The following is a 10,643-nucleotide window of genomic DNA, read 5'->3' on the forward strand; positions in this document are numbered from 1 at the left end:
CCCTGCAGTTTCCATTTCCTCTGCTATGGTAGAGGTGAGTTCTGTCCGCCAAACTCCCTTATGATCCTTCACTGACTCCCAAAATGACCTGGAACCTGTTGCTTTGATAACGATCCCCTGGTTCAATGCTATTAATCCTCGAAGGAGAATTCTGAGGGCATTGGATCAGGGCATCCCTGCATAGAACCTTCTAGGGTTGACTGCAGCGCATGACCGTGGGGCTTTCCATCTCTTGGGACAAGAGGTTTCTCAAACTTACACAGTATCCTTATTTTACTCACAGCAGAAACTGGCGTTCTCTACCTGGTGACCGGACACATGCCCTCTCACTTGTGGTCTCTGTACAACAGATACTTACGGTGGAAGTCAGAGTGCCAGATGTCCGGCTTCAGCTTTCCCGGAAAACCCTGAGAGCGTAAGGCTATGATCTGCCGTCTTTTGGTGTGGGTTTATCCCTGCATGAGGTCTTCAACGGATGATGGCAGGGGCTAGATCTGAGGCACTTCTTGCACTATGGGGGAGAAAAGAGCATGGCCTGAGGCAGACACCTGGCCAAATTCCTCCTCACCTCCTGGAGCCGTCAGCCAGGGAAGTCAAGAGTGCCACTTAGAGCCACCCCTGCCTGGAGTCTTCTAGGGTAGATGTCGGGCACCAGGCTCCACGAGGTTTTCTCCACTACGGCGGATGGGAGCTATAACCACCAAACTCCCTCATGGTCCTTCACTGACTCCCCAAATTCCTTGGTTTCCTCCTGCTGCCTCAGTGTTGAGCCCATAGTCCAATGATATTAATTCTTGAGTTCCCTGAAAGAGAATTCTGAGGGCCACCTTCTAGGGATGATGACTGGGCAGGGCTGTGGGGGCCTTCTGTCTCCTGGGATAGGGGATTCCTTGAATCCTTACCCAGTATCCTTATGTTACCCGTGGCAGAGAATGGATTCCTCTCTCCCGTGGTAAGTAAGACACGCGCCTTCTCAACTGTGCGCCCCCCCCCCCATACAACAGATGCTTAAGATGGAAGTGAGCGTTCCACACGTCCTACTCGTTTCCCGGAGCACCCTGGGAACGTAATGCTGTGGTGCCCCCTGTCTTTTGACATGAGTTTATCCCTGAGTAGGGTCTCTCGGGGCTCATACAAGGGGCCCAATCTGAGGTGCTTCTTGTGCTACGGAGGAAGGGAGGAATGTGGCCTGAAGCAGACACCTAGTCAAATAGCCTCCTCACATCCTGGAGCCATCAGCCAGGGTAGTCAGGTGTGCCACTTACAACCACCCCTGCCAGGAGTCTCCCAGCGTAGATGGCGGGCGCCAGGCTCCGCGGGGTTTTCTCTGATATGGGGGATGGGACCTATAGATGCCAAACTCCGCTAGGGTCGTTCACTGACTCCCAAAATGCCTTGGATTCCTCCCTGCTGTCTCAATGTCGAACCCCTGGTCCAATAGCATTAATTCTTCAGTTCCCAGGAGGATTCTGCGGATATTGGATTGGGCCTTCCCTGAGGGGAACCTTCTAGGGGTGGGCAGGACTTGTGGGTCCTTCTCTTGGGATAGGGGATTCCCTGAAATCTTAACCTGTATCGTTACCTTACCCGCGGCAGAGAGTGGATTCCTCTCTCCGGTGGTAAGCCACGCGTCTTCTCAACTGTGCCCCCTCTTCCCACCAACAACAGGCGCTTAAGATGGACGTAAGCGTTGCACACGTCCCGCTCCAGTTTCCCGAACACCCTGGGAACGTAATGCTTTGGTGCCCCCTGTCTTCTGACGTGGGTTTATCCCTGAATGGGGTTTCTCAGGGCTCATACAAGGGGCCCGACCTGAGGTACTTCTCGTGCTCTGGGGCAGGGGATGACCGTGGCCTGAAGTGGACACCTAGTCAAATAGCCTCCTCACCTCTTGGAGCCATCAGCCAGGGTTTTCAGTTGTGCCTCTTATAGCCGCCCCTGCCTGGAGTCTCCCAGGCCTGAAGGCCGTGCCGGGCTCCATGACTTTTCTCTGTTATGGGGAAGGTCTGAGGCTGACACCCTGGTCTGCCAACTGGTGAATAGATAAACCGTGGTATTTACATAAGATGGAATACTATGCAGAAGTAAAAGGAATGAGCTATTGATACAGGCTATAACATGCGTGAATCTCTAAATAATTATTTTAAGTGAAAGAAGCCAACAAAATAGCACACACGGTATGATTCTGCCATTTACATAAAATTCTAGGATATGTAAACTAATGTATAGTGACATTAGGAATGTCGTTCAGTCTTTGCCTTGGAGGAATGTGAGAGATTTCAAAGGAACCTGAGAGCGTTATGGGGGTGATGCATATATTCATTATGTTTAATGTGGTGTTGGTTATATGAATGTACACATACTACAAAATATTTCAAATGTGCCTGTTAATGAAGTTTATTGTATATAATTTATAACTTAGTAAAACTGATAAAAAACCTAGAATAAGCCCATCTAATAATCTATAGTTGAAATTGGAACTGTGGAAAGGAGTGATGTGGAGGTGGCCTATTGGAATTGTTCTGAAAAAGCATGACTGATATATTGATAGGGGATGGGTTACACATATGTATTCATTAATACACTTATGTTTTGTGGATATGCTTTATAAATATCATATAATAATAATAATGAGAGCACAAATATGATTCAAAATAGAACCAAATAAACATTAAGGAAGCATGAGTACCTAAATTTCATTGATAATGCTTCATTATGAACTTTATTTAATCTATTGATAAAGCATAAGTCAAATATTAATCCTTCTTAGCTTTGCATTTCACATGGCTGTAATGGTATTGTAGATATATTCTTCAACTGAGCTTTCTATCTCTTAGACATTTTAGGGCTCAGTCTACTCTTTATCTAAAATTAATTTGTAATATTTATTGGTCATAACTGACCCAATTCCAAATGTCACAGTAACAAAAAGAAAAGGTGACAGTGCTTTGTAATTAAAGCTAAATAAGTTCTAGATGAGTAATTTTTGAAGCCAGATTTTTTTTAAGTAGTTACTTTAACCATATACAGTGTGGCTAATAAGCATTTATTATTATCATAATGGAAGCACATTACTGTATAATTTCCATTAAAATATGGGAAATATTCAATAAGTTTTATGTTAAAGTAACGTTTATGTGACCTAAATGCATATACCTCAAAGAAGAGCGTAGGCAGTAGTGCATGAAAAATTAATATATTTCCTAGATCCTGTTTTAGAAGATAAACTTTTTTACTGTTCCCCTACCTCATAGGTAGGTAGTACTTTGCTCAAAATAGTCTATTCTTTTTTAATCATTCACCACATTGACCACTGTGATTTATCTATGCATTTGATATGGTCATTCTTATGCAGATATTCACACTGATTTTTTTTTTTTTAATGACAAACCAGGTACTAAGATAACATTATTTTGGCAAGTAATTCATGCAACACACATCCTTACCTCATCTCTACTACATACTATACTTCTATCCTGCTTCACCTACATATGTAATCAGGGACCCATCAGCCACAACTCAGTGCTTATGGTCACTACTTCACTCGCTTTATCTCATACGCTGATATTCACTACATCATTAATTTCTGTCTCATTCTTTAAGTCTTAACCAATTACTCACAGTTTCCATACATCTCTAGAGGTTAAATTCAAGGATGAGTTGAGATTTTTGGCAACATAAAATTAGTTTTAAGGAACAATACTTCCTTCATCATATAACTTAGATATAACAACAACCAACAGTTTTTTTTAATGTATCTGTATTTTTTAGCATACTGCCTAACAACCAGAGACAAATGTTAGCATTGCATTCTTTGAGTTTCTAATGCTGAAAACAGGAATAATAGAAGAGGAAGCACAGACCTCAGACATGCTCAAGCTAATAGTACTGTAGTGGTAAATGTCCAACAGCATATATATCTCTCTCTCTTTAAATCTTCACCCAAGGATATGCTTTATTGATTTTAGAGGGAGAGAGAGGAAAGAGAAACATCAATGAGAGAGAGAGACATCAATCAGTTGCTTCTCATATGTGCCCCCACTTGGGATTGAAACCACAACCCAGGTATGTGCTATGAGTGGGTATTGAACCATCAGTCTTTTGGTGTGAAAGGCGACACTCCAACCAAGCCACCCAGCCCTGGGACCAAAAGTCTATGTTTTCATGTCTACTTCTATCTGGGTTTTTAGGGTCCAATCATAAGCATGGATTCATGCTGATGCTATGTATGATGGACATTTAGTAATATTCATAATCTGCTGAAGTAGAAAAGTTTCTTAAAGGATCAAAAATATACTCTAATTTTAGCTTCCAAGTTTCCCATAAAGACATTAATGTAAGTGTATAAAAATTATTGAGTAAACCTGTACCTATTCTTCAGGCTAGTCCTTCCTCTTTGATGATAAAAATAACTTTGTGGTGTTGTTCAGAACTCTAACCCCATCAGCACCATTATTCTGGTCAACATTGGCACCAGCAAATTAATCCTGATGCTGATGAATTCCAGAAATGTAAAACTGCATGTCTGCCCTCCTCCACAGGAGTGCATATTTAAAATTGTGCAGTAGCTAAAATACAAAAAGAAAAAAGACATGAAGAAGAGTATAGGACAAGAGCCTGTGAAAACATTCAATAGCAAAATGCTTTTGTTTCCCCCATATTCTTGCATATGATCCCATGCAAACACTGTGTGTAACTACTTTAGATAACTATACATAAGATAATCAATGCAAATTATGAATAGAATAATTTGTTTCCTACATTTTTAAACTTTTCATGCTACTTAAACACAAAAGAAATTCAGATAAGTAATTAGCAAAGCTGGTTATAGTGCTGTGACTTAAATATTGACATATATTCCTCAAACATATGTGAAAAAATACAAATGTACATATAACATAACTATATGAGTAATGTTGAAATATATACATTTGCAATTATATATAAGCAAATGTATATATTTCAACATTATTCATATAGTTATGTTATATAATTATAAATTATATATACGTTGCATATTTATATAAATTACACTTGTAAGTTATATATCTATATACATTATAAATATACAATTTAAAAATACAATTGATATAAACATTATTTATATTATCTATATAAAATATAATATATACACATATGAAGGGGACCAAAAATTGTGTATTTATTTTTACATGTTTAAACTTCAGTTACCTACAAAGTACTCTCCGTTTGATGCAATACGCCTATCAAGATGCTGTTTCCACTGCTCAAAGCAGTTTTTGAACTCGTTGATTTGGATGCCTTTTAGTGCTTCTGCCGTTTTTTGTTTCACCTCTTCCACAGAGGCAAAATGTTGCGCTTTGAGGGATTTTTTCATGTGGGGAAACAAACAAACAAAAAAGTCACTCAAGGGCAAGATCCTGTGAATATGGAGGGTAGAGCATGGGGGTCACGCAGTTTTTGGTCAAAATTTTCTGAACATTCAGTGCGGCGTGGGCCGGTGCACTCGTAAATCACCCATCATGAAATGGGCAAACACATTGAAAGAATCTTCAAAAACAAATTCACTGAAGCCAAATGCAGCTTCTTACAACAACATCAACTGGTACACTGATACTTATGGGTTCCTAGAACACTCATCTAACAGGAAGTCTGTATTACAAAGGACCTTCTCTCCAGAAGGTAATTCCAGGTTTTTTGGATCCCCCTCATACATATTATTCTTACAGTTCTGACAAAATTTAAAGTAAAATAATGAAAATAAACAAGTAAAAATAATATGTATGTGACAATATAGAGTTTACTTTTATTATTATTACTTTACCTCTGTGAGTTTGATCCTCTGTGAAAAGAATGGATACAGTGGTATAAATAGACAAGTTAGAATGGTTGTAGAAGCACTTTGATAAGTAATTGATATCGAAAGTATATTGCCTGATTTATTGCCACTCTTCACGATATTACATATCTTACTTTTTAATGATATATTTGAAGCTAGCTATATGATTTGAAGAAGTTACAACTGGTGGTACATATTAAAATGTATCATAAGACAAAACAGGAGCAAAATGAACATTTTTAATGTTATCTATTTTTATACCTTTTAAAGGCTAATTTTGTTTGCTAATAAGAAAAATGGAGATGTGTGTTTGCTGTTAAGAACTGTGAAACAGCTGAGATTTTTATTCTTGCAAGCTAACAAGTCATCCTGTGTGTTTCATGGATGCTTGAAGAAAATATGAGACTCTCTGGTAAGAGATAAAGAACTTTATACCCATAGCAATAGCTGTAGCTAGAGTGTGTGCATTTTGTTAACACTAGTTACCCAAGCCCCAGTAACCACAGGGTGACATGAAGAGGGCCAGGTGACACCAGGACATGGCCACTTGCACTGCAGGAGAAGGACTCTGTGCTTAGGAAACTAATCTTGTTTAATGGGCAGTAAAATGCGTTCCTTCTGCTCTGAAGACTATATGTTCCAAGGCTGTTTGCTACACAGAACTTCTTGAAAACATTGTCTGGAACAAGGGCAACCAGTGCCTCACAAGATATACAGACATGCAAGTGACCCATGGAGAAGTGTCCCTTAACCATTACATAGTCTATTTAATAAAGTCATTTATATAGTTGATTTCCTTATTCCTAAAATTTTGGTGAAGTAACATGAATGGATTTACTTAGGGAAAAACAACACCCTTATGAAAATGTATTGTGTCCCTTTAACCTATTTTCTAAACACCCATCTGGTACATATTTTATTGGGAGAAGACAGTAAGGCATAAATTAAAATTCACATAAACAAACTGCTTTCAGGTAGTATATGTTTAAGTGACAATTGACTCCCAAATTGTACTCAATATTATTATTGTAAAGCTTATTCCAGATGAATTTCTTCAGAAGGAGAGTAAAGCTTAAGCAAAATGAAAACAGATCCATTGTTTTTCCATTTTGTATATATAAAAATAAAATACTCTCTGAAAATAGCAATGTGCCTCTAAATAGAATTAATCAAAGATACAAAGGACAGATGTGTTAACATAATGAAAGCTGTAGGGCTGGGATAAATGTACATACACTTACCTTTAGTATGTGACAGGAAGATGTTCTTAATTGTTATGACTGCAAGATCCTAATATTTTAATATCACAATAATAAATATTCACTCCCTTTTCTGATGAAACATATTTTATTCTGTAATGTACTGTGAATAAAGAATCTGTGAGATATAATAATACACAAATCCTTACCATTGTTCTCATGGGAGTAACTTTTGGTTACAGAGAGATTTTTTAAAGTGTTCAAAATAAAATTATGTTTAAAGATTTAATATTTAACATTCTAAGCACTGTGATAATCTCCTAACAAAAAATATGAACAAGGGTCACCTTTAGCTTGAAATTTTAAAAAATTCATTTTGGAATCAGTAGTGTTTTAACACAAGAATTTTCTTGTCAAGGAAGATGGGGAGTGCTTTTGGATTAAATAGTTTTTAAATCAACTCAAATCCCACATACACACAAAACTGCTAAAAATCTTCTGGTTATTATATCACTTATCAGAATGTGTTGAAGCTATGTTTCAAAACCAAAATAGTCATATTAAAACTGCTTATAAAATAGTCCAAAACATAGCAGCTCTGCCTCTAAAATTTCATGAGTGTAAAAATAAAAACACTGAATATGCCATGTTAAGTTGAAGATCCCTTATGATTAATTTCCATTTCTTGTTACAGGTTTATAAGCATGCCAATAATTCATGCATTGCACTAAAAATCTTATCCACTGACCATGGTGACAAGAATACAAAAGTTCACATTTTAAAAATATCAATTTAAATTTCTCCTTAACACTGACATAGAAACAGGCAGTGACTAGAGTTGCATCAATCCTTCCCAACTGTCTCAAAAAATATGTGCACTGTTACAATAAAAACAGTTCACCAGCTGTTTATGTAAAAATTATTTGATGAAAAACAAGCAAGGCCATATGGCACTCTAGCTCTGCTGTGGGAGCATAAAGAATAATTTTGTAGACTGTAGTACATAATGGTCATGCTAAGTAGGGTGTCAACTATTGCAAGCACATTACATTAATAGTTAATCTGTCCTTTTATCCTCTAAGTACTTACATTTCTTAACAGCTTGTAGTTTGGAAACAACAACTCGATGATTAAGAATTAAAATTTGGAAATGACAAAATTTTTGATGAGATACGGACATACACAATATTCATTCCCTAATTAAAGGTATAGTTTAAATAATACGTTAATTGGATGATAGAAATGTTATAGGGATGCTGGTTCTCATTTTTAACTAGAGATTACAAAAATATGAACACATTGAAAGTGCTACACCAAAATTTAGAAGAAAAAAAATAATGAGAAGAGGTACTTCAGGTGAGAGCCAAATCAACATACACACATGTACTTTCAGAGTGTAAAAATTGTACCTTTCCTCATCTTCGTATTATTTGCGATATCCATTGCTTTGTCTTGCACATAGGAAGCATCTAATAAATATTTGCCGAATAGAATACTCTTAGAAAAAAATGTTAAATTTAAATGCCATTAACAGACCCTTGAGTTCTTAAGTTTATTTCTGACTTCATGCATACACTGGTGGATAACCCTCATCCATTACATAGACTGCATAGTTGAATGATGTTTATAAGCTTATAAAATTTCCAATATTTTACACTCACATTAATTTTCCCTTTTGAGTTGTTTACATATTGGGAGCTAAAGTCAATGGAAAGACAAAACTAAATGACCTAGTTCTCATTCAGCAAATCAGAGTTCTTAATTTAAGATCTTGGAAAAGAAGATGGAAATCAAAATGGTGAAGAAAAAAGCCAGATTAGAAACCAGTCATTCACATTTGAATGTTTGGTTGGTACCCTGACAAAAAGATGTTCATTGGCATGTGGCTCTGTCATTAATAACTTTAAAATGTCAATTCAGTGTCATGGTGACATTAATAACTGAGAAAGAAACCACGACAGATATAGTTCTGTAAGAAAATGTTGTAGACATTAGTTCTAGATATAGTTCTAAAATGTTTATCTTCTGTGGTTTTCATGGCTCATTTGATACATGAGTGCCTAGTTTAAACTCACAACTCTAAGACAAAAATATTAACCGTTTACTTCAGTTACTTAGAACTATACATTAAAGAATTTCAGAGTGGTGTTGCTATCCTTGTTTACAAATGGTAAACATGATTGATGTGTAGATTGAGTATGTCTCAAGGGACATTGGAAGAAAGATCCAAACTCTAGGATGGATACAAAGCTGGTTCAGGGAACTTAATAATAATCAATGAGGGTGTATTATGAAAGTAACTTGAAAGATATTTGAGGAAACAAAGTCTTTAAATGGGTATAGACACAAATTAGTGAAAGCCCACAGCTTAATATCTGAATGCTGGGACAATTAAATACTAGAACCACAGAAGTGTCAATATTTTAGTCAATGACAGTCACAATGGAGCAAAGTTCACAAGATTGTAAGAGACTTTAAGATGTAACATTATTATTCATCTATGATATAAATGATTAAGAAACATTAAAGTTTTTAGTTGAATTTGTTTCACATGTTACACAAAATCTATCAAAAGGGCACTTTTTCCAGGAATGTACACCATTTTATTGATTTTTATTGTGTCATGTGATTAAAGATTGATTTTTATCACTTTAAAAATATTTTTTTAGAACAAGAAAGCCTTCTGCTCATGTGTTGACTATGAGTAGTGACGTTTTTAGTAAAATGTTAGAAGCATATATATTTAAGATTTCAAAGGTACAGACAATTTTTGAGAAAGCAACAGTATGAATATTGAGAGATATGTTCATCCAGAATGGGTATGAGTAGTGTGAAGTAATTAATAGGTGATGATAATTGGTGAACTAAAATACTGCCTGGTGGAAAAAAAAAGGGTATTGTTAAACAGGCAGAGGGGAAACAAAGGCAAGGCCCTCACCACTGCAATCTAACAAAGAACTTAATACAGAAGGCTAACTTCAAAGAAAGACTTGTCTCACTCATTGACCCATTAATCCTTAGCCTGGTCCATAAGGCTGTCAGGCATTCCAAACAAAACAAGTAAATTATGATAGTGCAATGGGGGGAGCCCTTGAAAGTCTGTGTGTATCATCTCCACTAGATTAGAAAAGGAAAACCTTGAGACTATGTATTCATCCCAAGGCCTGGAAGGGAGAAGGGGAGTGGACTACAGTGCTCAAAGGGAAAAACAAAACGAAACATAAAATAGCATTGGTTAACTTCATGGCCCTTGTCAAGTATGCAAAATGAAGTCTGGAGCAAGATAAGGATTCGGGTTAACAGACCCCAGCCTCTACCTAATTTTGGGTAGTCACATCACCCTGGGAAAGCTGCCACCATCTTTACTGGCCAATCAATATGTAACTCCCTCACCCCTATCCCACCAGATATATAAGCCCTCAAAACCAAGGACTTGCTTTCTTCTCTTGGCCCCTTGCCTCTCTTGCCATAGAGGGGGTCCCTGGTCACTTGACCTCTCATTGGGGCTGGAAGTCTCTGGCCATCCGGCCTCTGGTCACCCTGTTTTTGCCACCATTCCTTTTGCTCATATATTAGAATTTAGAGTAAGTTTTGCTTGCACGTTGATAGTCTTGCTGATCTGCATT

Source organism: Furipterus horrens, unplaced genomic scaffold, assembly GCF_987537825.1.
Source record: "Furipterus horrens unplaced genomic scaffold, mFurHor1.1.pri manual_scaffold_17, whole genome shotgun sequence".
NCBI lineage: Eukaryota > Metazoa > Chordata > Mammalia > Chiroptera > Furipteridae > Furipterus > Furipterus horrens.